Source organism: Hyperoodon ampullatus (genome assembly GCF_949752795.1).
Source record: "Hyperoodon ampullatus genome assembly, chromosome: 1".
NCBI lineage: Eukaryota > Metazoa > Chordata > Mammalia > Artiodactyla > Ziphiidae > Hyperoodon > Hyperoodon ampullatus.
In genome coordinates, this window is record NC_136914.1 from 51,573,295 (window position 1) to 51,593,260 (window position 19,966).

Consider the following 19,966-nt stretch of genomic DNA (forward strand, 5'->3'; position numbering starts at 1 on the left):
AAATATAGTAGCGTTATTAAAATTAAAAAGTAATTATTGAAAAAAAACACGGACCGATAGAACCCTGGGACATATGGTGGAAGCAAAGCTATACAGAGAGAATCTTACACAGAAGATTACACATACACATTCACAAAAAGAGAGCAGGGGGAAAAATCAAAAATCTTGCTCTCCAAGTCCACCTCCTCGATTTGGGATAATTCGTTGTAAAAAGAGGAAAAGGGCGAGAAGTCTGAAATCTTGCTAAGTCCACCTCCTTAATTTGGGATAATTCGTTGTAAAAAGAGGAAAACGGGGGGAAAGTCTTAAATCTTGTCCTCAAGGTCCACTTCCTCAATTTGGGATGATTCGCTGTCCATTCATGCACTCCACAGACGCAGGGCACATCAAATGGACCGTGGAGCTTTAATCCGCTGCCTCCAAGGCTGCACAGAGAGATTTCCCTGTCTCTGCTCTCACAATTCCCGGGTCTCAGCCTTGGACCTGGCCCCGCCTCTGCGCGTAGGTCGCCGGAGGGCGTCCGTTCTTTGCTCAGACAGGACGGGTTTAAAGGAGCCGCTGATTCGGGGGCTCTGGCTCACTCAGGCAGAGGGGAGAGAGGAGAATGCCCTCTCCTCGCGCACCAGGCAACAAAAGGGAAAAAAGTCTCTTGCCTCTCCGGTAGCTCCAGACCCTTTCCCCGGACTCCCTCCGGGCTAGCACTAACCCCTTCAGGCTCTCTTCCTGCCGCCAGCCCCAGTCCTCTCCCTGCGCTCCGACTGAAAGCCGATACCCGAGCCTCAGCTCCCAGCCCCGCCCGCCCCGGCGGCCGAGCAGACAAGCCTCTCGGGCTGGTGTGTGCCTGAGGGCACCGATCCTCTGTGCCAAAATCTCTCCGCTTTGCCCTCCGCACCCCTGTTGCTGTGCTCTCCTCCGCTACTCCGAAGCTTTCCACCTCCGCCACCTGCAGTCTCCGCCCGCGAAGGGGCTTGTAGTGTGTAGAAACCTTCCCTCCTTCACGGCTCCCTCCCACTGGTGCAGGTCCCGTCCATATCCTATTGTCTCTGTTTATTCTTTTTTTCTTTTGCCCTACCCCGGTATGTGGGGAGTTTCTTGCCTTTTGGGGGGTCTGAGGTCTTCTGTCAGCGTTCAGTAGGTGTTCTGTAGGAGTTGTTCCACGTGTAGATGAATTTCTGATGTATCTGTGGGGAGGAAGGTGATCTCCGCGTCTTACTCTTCCGCCATCTTCCTCCGGCCAGCACTACTTTAATTAGCTATTATTTGTATTTGCTGTTTTGTACTATGTTGAAGAATTACAGCTATTTTATGGTCATTCTTCGTTTTCATTCAAAGCTTGAATATTGAAAGAATCATTAAAATGCCTTCTTAATTTCTTTGCCAATTTATAGACATCATGACTCACATTTAAAAGTTCACTGCTTTGTTTATGAAATTTAGATTTGCTTACGTATCTGAGACTTCCAAACTAGTGAAGTACCACGCTCAGCTGGAACTTAGCACTCCTCATTTTCCATTTAACAAGTTTATGATCTTGATGTAGGGAAAGGTTTCTTAAACAACACACACACACGTTCTGGAGAATTTAATGAACACCCTGGATGTTCTTCACGAGCTTCTTAAATTTTGTTTACAATATGAAGGAGTTTATGGACGTTAAAAACTATTGAAGTAGGTGTCTCAGAATGAGGGCACTAAACAGGAGCCTCTAATGATAAGATCTTAAAACTAAGATATATCAGTCAGGATAGCTTAAAGTATGTCTCAGTAACAAGCAAAGCCAAAAATTTCAATGGCCTAAGACTACAAAGGTTATTTTTTACTCACACTACATTTTCATTGTGAGTCAGCTGGAGGTCTCTAATGCAAGTCACCCTCCCTCTGGGATCAAAGTTGAAATAGCAGCTAGAATGTGGAAGATTGCTAGTTTCTGTTTGGGGTCTCAGCAGTAATTCAGCATTCTTCCTGGAAGTGACATACATCATGTCTGCCCACAACTCTTTGGTTAGAACTAGTTACTTGGCCCTACCCAAGCAGAATGGGTCTGAGAAGTGCAATTGTACCACATACCTGGAAGGGGGAACCAGAGCGTTTCAGGAACAACACTGCTGACTGCTATATGGGACCACTCCTATCTCAATTAGGAAGTGATTATGTACTTTCTGATATCCTACTTCTCCTTCCTACAGACAGTGCCTTTAACATCCTTCTCCACCTTCTAACACAATATCTTTCTTCCTATGAAGGGAATATCTAAACTAATTTTTTTTAATTATCATAACTATGAATTGACATAAAAGGCACAGATGAATTTCACATCAAATTCTTATTCAGTTGTATGTGATGGTGGGCAATTAGGACATTAAGTGTACAGTAACTGGTCAGAGGAGAAGTCTATTTGATAGCAGGAAGGAAAGGTATCAAGTTTAGTTATAGACTGGACCAGTTGGTGGCTAGTATACTCTGGTTCAGTTCCTGTTTACAGCTAGTATACATTCTGATTTGGTGAATACATCCATTCTGATGTATTTTTCATGCCATGTCTGCTTTAAATACTTTGAATATAATCTCTGGCTAGTAGAAATAAATGAGTTAAATTAATGAATTCAGGAGAAGAGACAGGTCAGCAGGATCTTATGAAGATATAGATAAAACATATGTCAGAGGAATTATGAAATATTTTACCTTCTTATGTCTATAAAATTGAGATGAGTCAAGAGCATAGTTGGAATTTGATCAGTTAGAATAGAGGATCCAACTGAGACTGAACTTATGCACTACTGGTTGCCCTGGCAATAGGGCCCCCTTCCTATGCTAGCAATATCATAGAGTGAGTGAAGTAAGAATTGGAGATAGAGAAATATGTGTTCAAGTCAACTCCTACTTCTGGGAAAGTTAGGGGAGGAGTTTGCTAAAGGCAAAGGATGAGGTCATGAAAGGGAAAGGACTTCAATTAAAAAAAAAAAAAATTAAGTATCCCTGAGCTTGAAAGCTTCTGGGTATAGCACTGCACATAGCAATGTTTCTTTCCTGACTCTGGTTGAAGGCAGGGTAGGTAGTAAATCATGTGGTTGCATATCTACATTATCTCTTCCATCATAGCCCAGAAAAAGCACTGGACTGGGAAATTGTGACCTGTGTAAATTGGCTTGTGTAAATTACCTGTGACCTGTGTAAATTACCCAGGAAGTTCTCATTTGCCTAGAAGGGTCAAGAGGGAGTCAAGACAGGCTTGCCCATCATATACCCAGAGAAAACCATAATTCAAAAAGACACATGCACCCCAATGTTCATTGCAGCACTATTTACAATAGCCAGGTCATAGAAGCAACCTAAATGCCATTGACAGATGAATGGATAAAGAATATGTGGTACATATATACAATGGAATATAACTCAGCCATAAAAAGGAATGAAATTGGGTCATTTGTAGAGACGTGGATGGATCTAGAGACTGTCATACAGAGTGAAGTAAGTCAGAAAGAGAAAAACACATATCGTATATTAACGCATATATGTGGAACCTAGAAAAATGGTACAGATGAACCAGTTTGCAGGGCAGAAATAGAGACACAGATGTAGAGAACAAATGTATGGACACCAGGGGGGAAAAGTGACAGGGGTGGTGGTGGTGGTGTGATAAATTGGGAGATTGGGATTGACATATATACACTAATATGTATAAAGTGGATAACTAATAAGAACCTGCTATATAAAAAAATAAATAAAATTCAAAAAAAAATTATTAAAAAAAAAGACAGGCTTGCCCATATTTTCTGTGAATTTAGTTTACTTTGTTTTTAATGTTGCCCTTAGGTGTATTTTATTCTTGCTAAATACTTTTCACATTTTGAAAAAAGAATTTTTGTGTTAAAGAGGCATATTTGGGGGCAACATATTCTAGTTTCCTTTGGTGGATTGCCTATAGTCCCTGTAAAAACCTAAGAAAAAGGGTGAGAGAAAGCTCAGTTGGCTCATCATACAGGTCAGACTCACAGGAGCAATCCTTGAATCTTCCATAGGATTCAACCTTCTCACCAAGACTAAGGGCTCCATCAAGTATCCAAGATAGTGAGATGATTTTGATTCCTTAACCTTGTCTTCTGTGCACATATAATTTTCCAGGCACTTACCAGGACTAAAGTTATGATTTTCATGGGCGTTTGGCACTGTTGATTTAATTTACCCCCTTCCTCCATAAAAAGTATTGAAAATTATGTTTTATGTTGGTATAAAGATAAATATTAAATTTTAAAATATTTTTTGACCTATAAGTTTATTTTCCTTCTGCTTCTAAAATAAGTTAAAACATTTTCATGAGCTTCTAAACCTATTGTGGACCCTAGGCACGGGGTTACTACTGGGTCTAATGGGTAAGTTGGTCCTGAACCTCTAGGGATGGCTGTGGTTATGGGAGGAATTTGAGGATTCAGGAATTCTGGTCCAACCAACTGTGATCTGATATCACTAACAATTTAAGCTTGAGAAGAGTCTAAAGCAAGGATCAAGCCTCCATAACTTGTTAAAAAATTATCTGAGTCTTCTAACAACTGTGTAGGGAAGTGTTTTTGTTGGTGGTGTTCATCTTTTATCCCACAGTTGCTTTTTATGCAGTGAAAGGCAGGAAAGGCAATGAATTTGCCTTTTGCTGAAGTATAACCACAAAGATTAAATAGGAAGACTTGGGAAGCAATGCATGAGCCAAAGACTTTTCTTACCTCCACCACTGCAGCATGGAATATTTTAATTGACTGACTGATTGAATCACTTATAATGTGCTCTCTGTGTGGTGCTAGGGTCATGGTGAGCAAAAGAGACATGCTCCTTGATCTTGGGATATGTAGTCCTGGGTTGGGGGGCAGGTGGGGAGGATAGGAGAGAGATGAGTGACCAAGCAATTATAATATAGAATGTTATACTCTATCAAAGGAGAAAATGACAGTTCTGAGAAAGCTTATGGGAAGAGCACTTAACACAGATTTGCAAGGCACAGGGGCAAATAAGTTTTTACAGATGAAGTGAAATCACAATTGAAGACTATAGGGTAAGTAGGAGTTAGCAAATGATGAAAATAAGAAGGAAGAGGAGGAGAAAGAAGAGGAGAAGGAGGAAGAGGAGGAGGAGTGGGGAAGGAGAAGAAGGAGGGGAAGATGGGAAGATCTCAAGAGGCCAGAAGAGAACTTAAAGGATGGGTGGGAGGCAAGGAGGGGCACAGGGGAGAAACAGGGTGCATTAGAGGAACCTCAAGGGGTTTGGTATGGATGGAGCATAGAGCACTTGGAGGAAAAAGAGGAGAAGCTAGAGAGTAGGGCAGAAGCCATGGAGGCAGGGTCTTGAAAGTCATGATGAAAGTTCGAACTTTAGTATAAAAGCAGGGAGCCATGTAGAGTTTTAAGCAGTGGAGTGACATGTTTGTGTTTGCATTTAAGAAAGATCATCCTGATTACAGGATAGACTGGAAAGAGAAGAGTATGTGTGGGGGGAGAGGGAGAGATAAGAATCCATTGCCGTATTAATCCAGGCGGAGAAGATGGTGATGACTTGAGCTATACTAGTGGCAGTGGCTATGCAGAAAAACAGATGTGTCTGAAAGATACCTATCTAGGAGCTCTCATTGACAAGACTTGTGATAGACTGTGGAAGCTGAGAGAGAGGCTAATTATACCCTGGTTTGGGGTTAATACAATTTATTCATGGTACCATTCAACCAAAGGGAGGGAGTAGGAAGAGAATTGAAATAAAAATCACAGGGAAGATCTTCTTTGCAGATTAATAATGAATTCAGCCTGTTCTCATCTGGGTATGATAATCCTGTAAATCTGATGCCCAATTTGACCTCTGTTATGACCACATTCATGGGAGCACCACGTTGTACAAACAGTTACTTTCTTTTTGTCTTCCTCCTCTTCCCTTTACCCTATAACCATACAATTTTTTGCCCCAACTCCCATCCCTTTCTAGAAGAAACCACCCCAGAATGCCAATCTCATGGTACGACTGTTTCAAGAGACTCAGGCAAGACCAGCAGCCTCTGGCCGCACCTTGCTTTGGCTACTGGGTAAAAGGCCTAGACAAGAATGTGCTGTAGTTTATTTGGGCATCACTTGATTTTTGAATTGGCTAAAGAACACCGTTGCCTTAGCAATTTGCAGAGAAAAGCAGATTGTTACTAAATTTTCACCATCCAACCCTTGAAGCTGCCAAACTTGCCTCAGTCTGGACTAGAGGTGATTCCATCTCAGGTTAAATTTGGGGAAAAGAATCCTGGAGCGGTGAGTAGGTGCGTGGAAGTTTAAGGTGCAAGTCCTGTCAGATGTTTTCTCTGAAGCTGGTGTTCTTCTTTGAAAAAGATTTTTGTTTCTTTTTGGTTTTTTGTTTCTCCTTCTCCCCCTCCTTCCCCCTTTCTCAACTCCTTCTCCTCTTCCTCTTCCTCCTGTTCTTCAACCCCCATCTCCCCTAATTGTTAAGCCTTTCAGTCCACAGAGGTTAGCCTGGCAAGTGTGATTAAGGCAGTCAGAAAAATGAAACAACACAGTGTTCAGTGTGCCAGGCACTGGGCATGAGCTTTAAAGGAAGAATACCTTCCCAGTCCACTGGTGAATAGTGAAGATGTTTTACTGTCTATTCTCCTTTTTTTGGGGGGGGAGGTGGTATTAGAAAAGGTTGGGTGGGAAAGTTGGGTTGGACTGGGAAAAGGAAAGAAGAACTGCAAAAGTGTTTTTCTGTAGAACAGCTGAGGTCTTTGTACTGTATCTTTTGTTTGGTTTAGTTTTCATGTGCCCATCCTTTAAATACATAAAAGCTAGGTGTCAGAAGGATTGAAAAGTCATTTGGAATAACGATAGGAGCTGTACATGACTTCATGGGAAGAAAATTGCTCAGGGGAGACAAGTGGGAAACTTACATAGATGTGGGAGGTTGACACATTGTTCACTTTCCAGAGGAGGCTTGGTGGGGGACAGCAGGCCAAATGCTGGTAAAATGTTCTGAAGGGCAAACCTTACATGACCTGAGCATTTGGAATTTTTTGTTGGCTTCTTTCTGTTGCCTCATTTTCCAACTCTTTCTTGGGCTTAGGAAAGCTCTCTTCATTTTCTTGTAGGTTGTTAATTCCTTAATATGTAAGCCTTTGTCTCATTGACTAAATCCAAGCCAAAAGTGCGCAAATGAGAAATTTATGGTCTCACAGTTCTGTGAAAATTGGAGTTATGCTACTAAAAGCCAAAGAACTAGCAGAAGTTAGGAGAGAGTCCTGGAACAGATCCTTCTCTAGCACCTTTGGAGGGCGTGTGGTCCTGCTGACACCTTGATCTCAAACTTCTAGCCTCCAGAACTGCGGGACAATAAATTTATGTTTTTTTAGCCATTCATTTTGTGGTACTTTGTTATGGCAGCCCTAGGAAACTAATACATACCATCTAAAACCTTTAACAAAGTAAGTGCCAGAATCTATGCTTCAAGTGCCTTCTCTGACTCTTTTGCAAACTTTTTTCTTCTATAGCGTGAAGATAGCTAGCTCACAGATGGAGTCTGTTTGCACTATTGTTACAAGTGGTTATGTTTCTATGTCCTTTCTGTATATGTGGTTGAGGTGAGCTTTGCTGATTTATGTGAATCTAAGTGTTTCAAAATAGACCTCAACATGAGCTCTGGATGAATATGTCCTTTATTTTTGATAGTTCTTAAAAATATTTGAAAAAAATACTTTTACATTTTTAGATGGATTTCAAGGACAATTAAATATTTCCTACATGTAAATAACTGTTAGAATGAGTGAAATTGGACAACCTCAGGTAAGTCATTTATCTCTCTGAGTCATGCTTATATTTTAAACAATGGTGGTAATGTTTCCTGCTTATATCAAAGGGTTGCTTTAAAAAAGCAAACTAAAGAGTGTGAAAGGCCTTTATGAACTGTACAATACCATACAGTCTTGTTGACATTCACCAACTATATGATTTTTGCTTTATTTATAATTTTCACTATGCATTTTAAAAATAAATTTGTGCTATCTTATAATGAAATACACAAACTCTAAGATGATTAAAATAGAAAATAAAACCATCTAAGGGAAAGGGAACACAAATGTACCCCAAATTCTAAGCTAGAATAGTGTGGTGAAGACTGCCTTAGCAAACAGCTAGACTACAATTCCCAGCCTTCTTTGCAGTTAGAGTGGCCATGTGATCTGGTTCTAGCCAGTGAGTCCTACTGAATGGAAGTGATCTGTGCCAGTTCCAGACCTGACTCATAAAGCCTCCTGTAGGGTGCTTCTCATGTCATAACCCATTCACAAAGGAGGAAATGGTGATGTGAAGACCAGCGTGAGCTTGGAAGCCATGCATTGAATATGGCAGAGTTTTGTTAGCCTAGAATGACTGTTAGGAGCAGATCCTATCTTTCCTCCGCAAGGTACTCAAAGCACCTGCCCTCGGCTGCCATCTGAGCATGTAATGAACCTCTGCTGTCCGTACATTTTGAGTCTGCTTGTTACAGAAGTTTAGTCTATTCTAATACATACAGTTACTGTATTTGAGTATTAAATTTAGCATTCAAAATTTCTGAATCACAGATTTCTGCAACCGGAAGACACTTCAGAGACCTAGCCCAGTCCACTCATTTTTCAAGTTACTGTCTCTCTCTGTTTCAAATCCTCCAGTGTCTCCAGATTGCCTTCATAATTAAATTCAAAATCCTTAACATGGTTCACAACACATGTTGTCATTTCTCCCTACTTCTCCATCTTGTTTCTTGCCACTCTTTTCTTGCAGATCCTTCTCCAATTAAACAGAAAAACTTGCCTTTCCTCTTTCTCACTTCTATGCTTCTTGCTCTCCTTGGACTGCTCTTTGACTTTTTCTTGAATATTATGAGATTATCTCAACTGTCACATCCTCTTGAAACCTTTTCCTAACTCCCCATCTCCTGACTGGTTAAATGCTCCTCTTATATTTTCCCACAGCACTCCATGTGAACAATTCTCATAACATGTACTTTGCTCCATTATGAACATTGGTTTGATTTAGGGACTTGTTGACTAGATTAGAGTTCATTGATGGCAGAAGACTTTCTCTGAGACATTTTGTCTCCCAAATTTCTAGCATAGTACCTGGAATGTTTCCAAATAAGTGAACAACTTATTTCAGCAAATATTTATCAAGTGCTTCCCATGTGCCAGGCACTTTGTTAAGTGCTGAGGATCCAAGGACAACCAAAAATTGACAAGGCTCAATTGTAATTGGAGAATACAGTCTAGTGAGGGAGACAGATATGAATCAAATAATCACACAAACAAAAATACAACATTGATAAGTGTTGCGCATATACATATTTTAGCTACTAGTTCCTTTCCAGTCTGACTTCCCAGCACTTGAGCAGAAGAAATTTATGATTTGGCACTCAAAATTATTGCAGTTTCAGAACATGTGAAATTATTGAATCCCATAAATAATAATCATAACTATTATGTTTGAGCCCTTATTGTGGGTGAGTCGCTGTGCTAAACACTTTGAAAGGATTAGCACATTAAGATCTCATTGAATCCTCATGAAAATCCTATCAGTTATAGACTACTATTGTAGAGAAATGAATTTATATTTAGGGTCTGCAGACCAAATTCAGAATTAGAACCATCCATGTAAAAGTGTAGTCAGGCATAGATTGGGGAATCGGTTTTCAAGTATGTCTCAGACCCAAGTTCTGATCGAACACCCAGGGTTATCTGGGAATTGACCTACAACTCACCTTTCTTCACAGAGGGAATTAAAAAGTGGGATGCTTCTTAGATCTGGTGAAACTTCACTGTAAATCAATAGTATCATTGGCGTCTGTATATTCCCGTGATCACCTGCGGAGGCCTGGAAAAGTATCAGTACCTCCACCTGAGGATTTACTGCATGCTTCCTTCTTCCCTCCCTCCCCTCTCTCTCTCTTCCTTCCTTCCTTCCTTCCTTCTTCCCTCCCTCCTTCTCTCTCTCTCTCTTTCTTTCCCTTTTCCACCATTTCCTGCTTCCACACAATTATCCCCATTTTTCAGATGGGAAAGTTAGGACTTAGAGGGATTGTGTTACAGGGATAATAAGTGATAAATCTAGAGATTTGATGTTATTTGCCTAAATTCAGTTAGGAAAAATGAAGAAAGCTCTGTTTTCATACATATGAAAATAGATGACTTATAGAGATAAGAAAAAACTTATAGAGATAAGAAAAAACTTCAGCTATCTGAAAAAAGGAAGCACTCAAGTTTTTCAGGTGATACACTTTTGGCCTTTAATTATAGAAGGAATTGTTTGAAATTTTATTATTCACTCACTCATTCACATATGAGAGTGAAAATGTTCCATAGAACATTGTTCTTACTCTGGAGGAAAAAGAAACATATACAAACAAATATAGGAAGGAGGTAGCATTTGATCTGGTCCCTTTAGTTTAGGTAAAAATCCATGGAACTGAGAGAGAGAGAGAGTATAAACTACGTAGAAGTACAGAGTGTAAACAAGCTTGGAAGTATTACTGGGCATGTAGGGAAAGAGCAAAGAGCTGAGTATGCTTGTTATAGAGGGTGCTGGGAGAGTGGTGTGGATGAGAGTGGCTGGGGGACCAGATCGTGGAAGTCTTTATAGGCTACAACTAGAAGTTCAGATATTATCTTATATAAAATATAAAATGTGAGTTTGGGCTTCCCTGGTGGCGCAGTGGTTGAGAGTCCGCCTGCCGATGCAGGGGACACAGGTTCGTGCCCTGGCCCGGGCAGATCCCACATGCCACGGAGCGGCTGGGCCCGTGAGCCATGGCCGCTGAGCCTGCGCGTCCGGAGCCTGTGCTCTGCAACGGGAGAGGCCACAACAGTGAGAGGTCCACGTACCGCGCAAAAAAAAAAAAAAAAAATGTGAGGTTAATGAAGACATTTGGGACAGGGAAAAGACATAATCAGGTTGGTGTTTTCAAATGGTAGCAGTGGAGATAGAAAAGAGGGATTGCTTTGAGAAGGATCTTTTCAAGATAAATTTAAAGGATAGAATCTATGTGTCCTGATGGCAAAAGTAATTTAGGTGAGATGAAGGGCTAGAGCTGTGCTTTCCAATAGGACAGCCACACGTGGCTATTTAAATTAATCAACATTAAATGCAGTAAAAATTCATTTCCTCAGTCATACTAGCCACATTTCAAGTGCTCTGTAGCTACAAGTGGTTAGTACTACCATATTGGACAGCAGAGACACAGAGTATTTCCATCATCACACAACATTCTGGATAGCACCAGACTAGAGAATTACTCTGTTTTAAATGTGAATAGTGAATGACAGTGGTACTTATCAAAATAGGGAATATAAGAGAAAGAGAAAGTTTGAAAGAAAAAGAAAAGGACTTGGACACAGTGAGTTTGAGGTGCTATCGGGCAGTCAGCTGAAGATGTCAAACATGCTACTGGAAGTTAGGTCTGTGCTCAAGATGGAGGCAAGGGTTAGAGAGAGATATTTCAGAGTCTTTACTTTATAAGTACTAGCTGAAGACATGGAAATGGGTATGAGAAGAGGACCAGGAATACCCCCTTAGTTCTCCTCCATTTAAAGGGGAGTAGAGGAATAGTGGTACAGTATGAAAAGTAATCCAAGGAGGAGCAGTCTGAAAAGCCAGAGAAGAATTCTGAGAGAGTGATAATCCTAAAGTCAATAATGACAAATCAGGCAAAGATGTCCAAAGCCTTAGAGCATCCAAATAGGCTTGGTTACAAAAAAAACTCCTTTGGCTTTAGAGGTCAGAAAGTTATTAGTAGTTTTGCCTGGAGAGGGTTCAGTGAGTGGTGCTAAAAGAAGCTTAATTGTGGCAAAGCCAGGATGAAATTGGTCTGTATGGGTAAGTGGGGGGGGTGGGGGGGTATAAGAGAGCTCTCCCTCCTTTTTGAAGTTTGGCTGTGAGGGTGACAAATAGAGGTTATTAGCTGGAGGGACAAGAAAGAATAAGGGAAAGTTTTTATTTTTTAGAAAATGTGAAACTTGAAATTTCTTTACCTGCAAAAAAATGAGTGGGTGGAATGGAAAAGACTTAAATGAGCTTGGAGTGAAGGTATAATTACTGAGCCAAGTGTCAGAGATAGTGGAAGAAAAGGTGGGTGAACCTTGGAAAGGGAAAGATTCTTCTGTTTCTCAGAGCCAGGATGGAAGGAGAGAAGGATTAATATCTGAGGGTTGAGGTAGAGAAGTTTGGAACTGTTAACCTCTTAGTTTTATATATATTGTTTTCAACTATGATTTATAGACAATACAAAAACATTATATATATGGATAATGTTGAACCTTGATAACATCCAAAAGCATGTAACCAGCATGTAACTTAATTCACATAGTTTTGCAGTGTGGAAAGCTAATGAGGTCTAAATAGACAATATTCCAGACAGGAACGACTTGATAGTACATTCATTAGGCTACCTCTTCATATGTCAGTGTTTTTTTTTTTTTGTGGTACGCGGGCCTCTCACTGCTGTGGCCTCTCCCGTTGCGGAGCACAGGCTCCGGACACGCAGGCTCAGCGGCCATGGCTCACGGGCCTATAGCCGCTCAGCGGCATGTGGGATCTTCCTGAACTGGGGCACGAACCCGTGTCCCCTGCATCGGCAGGCAGACTCTCAACCACTGCGCCACCAGGGAAGCCCTGTCAGTGTTTTAATTGGACTTCTGCAGAGCAGGTTAATAATCAGCTCAACCTTGAATTTTGTGGTTAACTTAGATCCAAGGAAGACTAAGTAAATAAATAACTAAATCTACACTTGGACACATCATAATTAAACTGCATAACACTAAAGACAGAACATAAAAGAAATCCTGAAACACTAACAGGGAGGAAAAAGCATTATCTACAAAGGTAGATAATTAGGTTAGATTTGCAACAGACTTCACAGTGGCAACAATTGAGGACAGAAGAAAAAAGGAAAATATTTTTCAAGAAAACAGTTGACAATCTAGTATACCTAACTAAACTATGATTTAAGGGCAAAGGTAAAATGAAGACATTTAACAATAATCTTGAAAGAATTTACTAGTTATTCATTCTCATTGAAAAAAATTACTCAAGGACACACTTTATTTTTTTTCCTGTATTTACGTTTATTGATTCAATCCTTTAATCATTTATTCAACACATGGTTACTACATACCAGGTTCTGTTCCAAGCACTAGAAATACAGCAATGAACAAAACAAAATCTCTGCCTAAATGGAGTGTAGTTCACCTACTGCAACTACTAGTGTAGTTAACAGTACTGAGCATTTGGCCAGGTAGCAGTTTCAAAAATAAAGAAAATGGGTAACATGGGGTGTGGTCATCTACAAACAGTGGCATTAACATCCTGTCCTGGGAGAAGCAAAAGAAATGAGAGATAGGGAAGAGCAGACAATAGAGGGTCTTGGTGCTAAGCCACAGAGTTTGAATTTCATTCTGTGATAGATAAGAGAAGGACACACTTTAAAGGAATTAAAACGTTGAGAGTAGAAGGAAGGAATGAGAAGCAAGAAGCGATGTGACAAAAAGAAATTGGTAAATATAAGAATATCTAAATAATCACTGACTCTGTAAAATAATAAAAGTAATGCTGACTACTTTGAAGGTAAAACACAAGTGGAAATAAAATACCAGACAATAATAATGTGTAAAATAGAAAGCATATGATTGGAATGAAAAATTCTGAAAACCTTTTATTATTCAGGAGGAAGAGATAAATTGTTTTAGATTTTAAGTCAAATTATGCATGTGGAAAGTATAAGGGTAACCACTAAAGTTATAGCAATGGAATAAATAAATTCAAATAGTTCAAAATCTGAAAACAAAAAAAATAAAACTTAAGCCAAGCAACAGAAAAAGAATTGCAGACAATTTTTCACATTGTGGCAACTAGCTCTTTTTTATTTTAATTAAAAAATTTCTCACTATCAATTATGAATGATTTTGAGTGTATGGGCTGAGGGAAAAGGGAGAATATTCCTCTATGCCTACTATGTGCCAATCAACATAGTGCTAAATGTTAGTGTTATGTAGTGTTAGTTTGGTGGTGAAATGATCATATGCATAGAAATTCCAACAGAGTTAACAGAGGACTATTAACACTATAAAGAGAACTTAGGAAAGTTTTGGGGACAAGACCAACTTGTAAAAGTCAATAATATTTTCCTATACTAGCAACTATCAACTAGAAAATATAATTGAAATAAGATGCTATGTATAATATCAATCAAAATGAATAAATTTCTAGGAACGAACCTAAAAAAGAAAGCCAATATCTTTGTGGAGAAATATTTAAAACTCTGTTAAAGACATAAGAAAAGTTTTGAATAAATAGATAGGCCAATTTAATGTAGTAAAGATGTCAATTTTCCTCAAATGAATCTATAAATGCAATTCAGTTCCAGTCAAAATTCCATCTATATTTTCTGAAGAACTTGAAAAACTCTTCTAAAATTTGTTTGGGAAAATGAAAATCCATGAATAGGTAAGCCACAATTGAAAAAGAAGAGAAAAGACAAAGTTTATTGTATGAGATATTAAGGCATCTGACAATTATGTGGTTTAAAAAACCCATAATTGGTTATGGAACAAATAGATCAGTGGGATAGAATAAAGACTCAGAAATTAAACTGTATATATGGGAGACTTACACAGCTGACAGATAAAGTGACATATTAGAAAACGAAAGAACAGATCATTTTAGTGGCATTGGGAAAACTTTCACTCGAAGAGAAATTTGGATCCCTACTTTACACTGTATACAGAGGCAATTCTGCATGAGTTAAAGACATCATTGTGAAAGTTAAATCTTATAAATCTAATAGAAAAATATTCATACAAAAAGGTCAACAGCACCACCACCAACAACAAAAAAAACAAGAAACCCAGGGGAAAAAATGGGTTGACAATATGTAAAGGCAATGTAGAGAGGGAAGTCTGAATGGCTAACAAGTTCATAAAGAGAGTCCTCAAATGCTGTAATCAGAGAAATTAAAGAAACACTGAGGCACCATGTTAAAGCTATCAGAATACAAACATTAGAAATGCACATGCAAAGTGTTGGTCAGGATATGTAGTGATAAATACTATGTTCTCTTGTGGGTCTGTGAAGTGGCATGTTCATTGTTGTTACACCCTGTGGCCTAGCGTATTCTTGGGTATTTGTCCCAGAGAATTTCTTGCACATATCTATGAAGATACATATAATGTTAAAATATGAAATAATATGTGTTAGAGCTCATGAAAGTATGAAATATTTGAAGAGAGGAGAAAGTAGGGCAAGTTGGTCAGATGCTAGTAAACTTGTTATCCTCTCCTTTGGGTTTGAGTCTTGAGGGATGCCCATAAAGCCATCTGGATAGGTATGAGGGAATCACAGAGTGTCTGGTTTATTTGTACAGGTCTTTATGCAAAGCTTTGCTTTCGGCTTGAGCCACATCTAACATGGTGAGAGAAGGAAAGAAACACAAGTGGAGAATGTTGTATAGAGAAATGAACCAGAGGTATTGTGCCTGGTTCCACAGTGCAGAAGATATGAAGGCAATGAAAGGACTGGAGACTGGGCTCAGGACAAAGAGGCAGCAACATGTGGGGACTTGCTAAGAACAAATCAATGGCTGTGTCCACTGACTTCACTAGGAGTCACCAGCCACATTTCAGTAGACGTCATCATAAAATGCCCAGGGGCCAAACCATATCCAGCTACATCACAACCCCAGGTACCAAGAAAAAGCATAAAGACCTACAGGTGAGGAATGTAAGCCCGCTTTCCTCTAGTGGTTAAAATCACATGATTTCCCTTATACTTTCAGACATTGGAGAGGAGAGAGGGGAAGATGAAATATTCTAAAAAGGCAGAAAACTTGCCCAAAAGAGAGTTAACCTGATAGAAATAGTTAAACAGGAAGAGATGCAGATGCCTTCAAATGGCATGGGAGATTAGATCAGTTTCAAAATAAGATGAAGCTGCACTTCTCCCCTGTATACCTGAATGCAAAGTCTGTGGCATGTCTTTGCTACATTGCCATATGTGTTTTCATTGAACCAAATTAAGTATGTGATTCAGACAGTTCTTTTTCACACTTGATCTAAACAGATGGAAACCCTGTGGAGCAAATTACAGGATGATTCAGTGCAGGAAACACACTTTCACAAGGAAACAAGAATCATGAGGCCATGGTATTCATGTGTAATGGGTTCACCCACAACCTATTAAACAGAAGTCCTTGTGGAATAAAAGCAGCTTCCATAAATCCTAATAGTTTTGACAAGCTGAGAAGCTTGAGTCAGCCTCACTCAGATGACTTCAGGGCTCCAGAAGAGTTCCCCTTGTCCCACTTTTTTTTTTTTTTTTTGTGGTACGTGGGCCTCTCACTGTTGTGGCCTCTCCTGTTGCGGAGCACAGGCTCCGGACGCTCAGGCTCAGCGGCCATGGCTCACGGGCTCAGCCGCTCCGCGGCATGTGGGATCTTCCCAGACCGGGGCACGAACCCGTGTCTCCTGCATCGGCAGGCAGACTCTCAACCACTGCGCCACCAGGGAAGCCTTGTCTGGTAACTTTTGACCTTGCTTTCTAAGTATCCAGGTTTGACAATTATCAGTCCATGAAACAGGGTTCACCCACAAATTTGAAAAAGTGTTTTTGGAGTAGCTATATTTTCCCTTAAGATCTTATACTTCTTCCCTGTCTATCCTCATGTGTCTTTATATATCCGTGTCCGTCTGTATCTTCTGTGCTAAATTCTGACTATGTGCCAGGTACTCACATGGGAAACAACGTAGAATTGCTGTTTGTTGACTGTTAAGCCTGAGAATAGAAAGATACTGAGTAATTAATTGCCCTCCTATTTCCTCCTCCTCTCCATTTCTGTCTCTGTCTTCATCACTTCCATCTCAAATGCACACAATCAAGAAAGCCTCACCCGGCCCTTTACTCTTGCCCTTATGTTCCCTGTCCTCTGTCCCTACCATCCTATACTTACAGTTTTCTCCTGCTTCATGTACAAGCTAAAGGGTCTTTGAACTTCTTTTCCAGTGCTCCTTATTTCTGGCACCCATATACTTGGTGTCCAAGCTTCCAAAGGGCAGAAATTAGGTCATAAATTTGTGGATTTCTTACTCAGAACAGGAATCATTGCCTTTGAACAACACATTGCCTTTTTACAACACTTAATTCTAGAAAACTGATGGTGATTCCTGTTCAAATGCAAAGAAATTTTGGCTAGTGAAGATATGATTGATTTCACTGTATGCATCTATTAGCAAATCCATTTTAGTGTCTATTTGAATTCTCTTTTGAAGCAGTATTTTTTTTACATATTATTGGTGCCCTCATTAATCAGTTTAATAAAAATTTTGACGTGTGTTAACTTTATATTTGTATGAGTCATGATATTAGTCTTAAAAAATTATACCTTAACATAGCCAGTGGGGAGGGGAAACTAAACCATTTAATTTCTAATAATTAGGGTTGGTTTTGCCCTAGTTTTTTGGGGGATAGGGGGTGGGGGAGACCTAGTTGTTTAACAGTAGATAAGGGCCTTGCTTCATCTGAGCCTTAGTTTCCTCATCACCTTCCCATTCTTAAAATGGGAGACTCTCCCTCAAAATGACCAGAAAAACCGTTCTGTGTCTACTCAGCTTTCTCCAGGTAAAATGTTCTTTTCAGTATTTCAGTTTTGCCCTAGTTTTGTCTAACTTTAGTGCTGTAAACAAGGAGGCTCTAAGTAAGAGTAAAAGGTAAAGTTAATAGTTATTTGAGAAGTTTTGGTGAGTCTTTGTTGGAATTCCTCCCAGAAATTGAGACAGTGGATGACTCTGAAGTGGGTAACAAATGTTTTTCAAAGTGAGCTACTTTCCTATTCTTTGTTTAACTAATCAGTTGATAGATCATTAAACAAATTTTGGTTACAGAACCCTGTATTAGTTTCCTGGGTCTGCTATAACAAAGTACTACAAACTGGGTAGCTTAAAACAACAGAAATTGATTGTCTTACAGTTCTAGAGGCTAGAAGCCTGGTACCAAGGTGTCAGCAGGGCTGTATTCTCTCTTAAATCTATAATGGAGAATGCTTAGCCTCTTCTAGCTTCTGTTGTTTGCCAGCAAGCCTTGGTATTCCTTGACTTGCAGATGCATCACTCCAATCTGTTATCAGATGGCTATTCCTTGTGTGTGTTTACCTCATCTTCCCTCTGTCAGTCTCTGTGTCTCAATTTCCCCTTTTTGTAAGGGTACCAGTCATATTGGAATAGAGGCCTGCCCTGTTCCAGCATGACCTCATCTTAACCTAACTAACTGCACCTGCAACAACCCTATTTCCAAATAAGGTCACATACTAACATACTGGGAGTTAAAACTTCAACATATGAGCTTGCGGGGGCGTGGGGGGGAGAGGAGTGACAATTCAACCCATAACAAGGAGAAAGTTAGAATTCTAGAGGAAAGAAATTGCTAACTTGTAGCCAGATAATTGACCAAGAACTTTGATAATTCTGTATGTTCTCTGGGTCTTTTTGTTTTGTTTTTTTCAGGCTCTAAGTCAATAAAATTTGGGAGTTCAGCTGAGTCCCTGGGTATTCATCTTTGGTTGGAGAACTGTTTGGAGGCTGGGTAGGTCCATCAGAAGCATAATTCTCTTCCAAGGTGGCTTGGCACATGGAGCTCACCATGGGTAAAGGTAGTGGTAATGTGTGGGTGAGCCAGCAGGAGAGGTAGGTGAGTCCAGACACAAGTTGAAAAGGACATTTCTAATCTGGATTCACTTCCCAGCACATCATAGAAAGCAATTCCTACTGGACCCAGGGAAAGTACCTGTCTTCTCAGTAGAGTGGTGACCCTCTCCTTCTAGAGTCACAGGTTTATGAGTTTTCCTGTTGGTTTCTTTATTTTCATCCCCCTAGTTGCTTAGAGGAAAATCAGGATAATTTTAAATGTAGAGCTTTCAACCTAAGGTCTCTTATTGCTCCCGAGTTTGTGGTTTTGGGTATTACTCATACCTTTACATGCACAAAGTAAGCTTGAGTTGTTATGTGGTCATTAATTAATCAATTAATCTAAGTAAAACCTTCCCTGTTAGGCATTTCTTGTATCATCTTTCCCGTGAGTTTGAAACCAGGTTTCCAAATAATTTCTGATCATGAAAGATCCTTTGGCTTAGGATTCATGGTAGAAAAGTTCATGGAAAGCCTAGGGGTGTTAACTTCTTTTCTGGCTGTATTCCAGCTGGTTTTAAATCCCTCTGCTTGCTTTGGCTTTCCCACATTACCTCGTTATGTGGGTGTTATAGGAACCTTCCTCTCGGTGTCCAATAAAACTCACCCCTTCCCTCCTAATCTTGTTACAAAAAGTTGGAAAAAAACGGATGGTAGTCTTACCTTAAAATTAAGGCCAGAGGATAGACAGAGGCAACTAAGAGGATGAAGTTAGGAGTGGTTGTAATTTTTCACGTTGAACTGTTTGTGAGCAACAGTCAGGAAAGAGCCCTAAAGAGGGGATGGCCCTTTATGAGTTCTTTGGAGGAAATATGTGTTTCATGAGAATTAGAAGTTTGCCTAGGGATTTAAGAAAGGATTAGCAGTTCATATGTGCTACCAGCCAAAGGCAAAAAGGAAGTTGTTCTTGTGGGTGGTCATAGGTCCATGGAGCCAAGGGATTGTCTGACAGAGATAAATATTAATGAGGAAAAATAAAGAAGGGATTTCTTCTAAGCAGACAGCTGGACTATTAAGTCATCCAAGCACTGAGCACTGATGGGGATGTTCAAATGTGGAGAGCACCACACTCTCCCAGCAACCCCAGAGATTGGGGTTCTTGTCTCTGTTCTGCCATTAACTAGTTGGAGGATCAAGTACAATCCCTTCATGTCTTTGAATCTCTCCTTCCAAACTTAACACTCTTTACCATTGGCTCTGGTTCAAATAACTCAAATAACTTTTTCATGGGTCTGTCCTTTTGCTTGAAAGCCCTTTTGACCA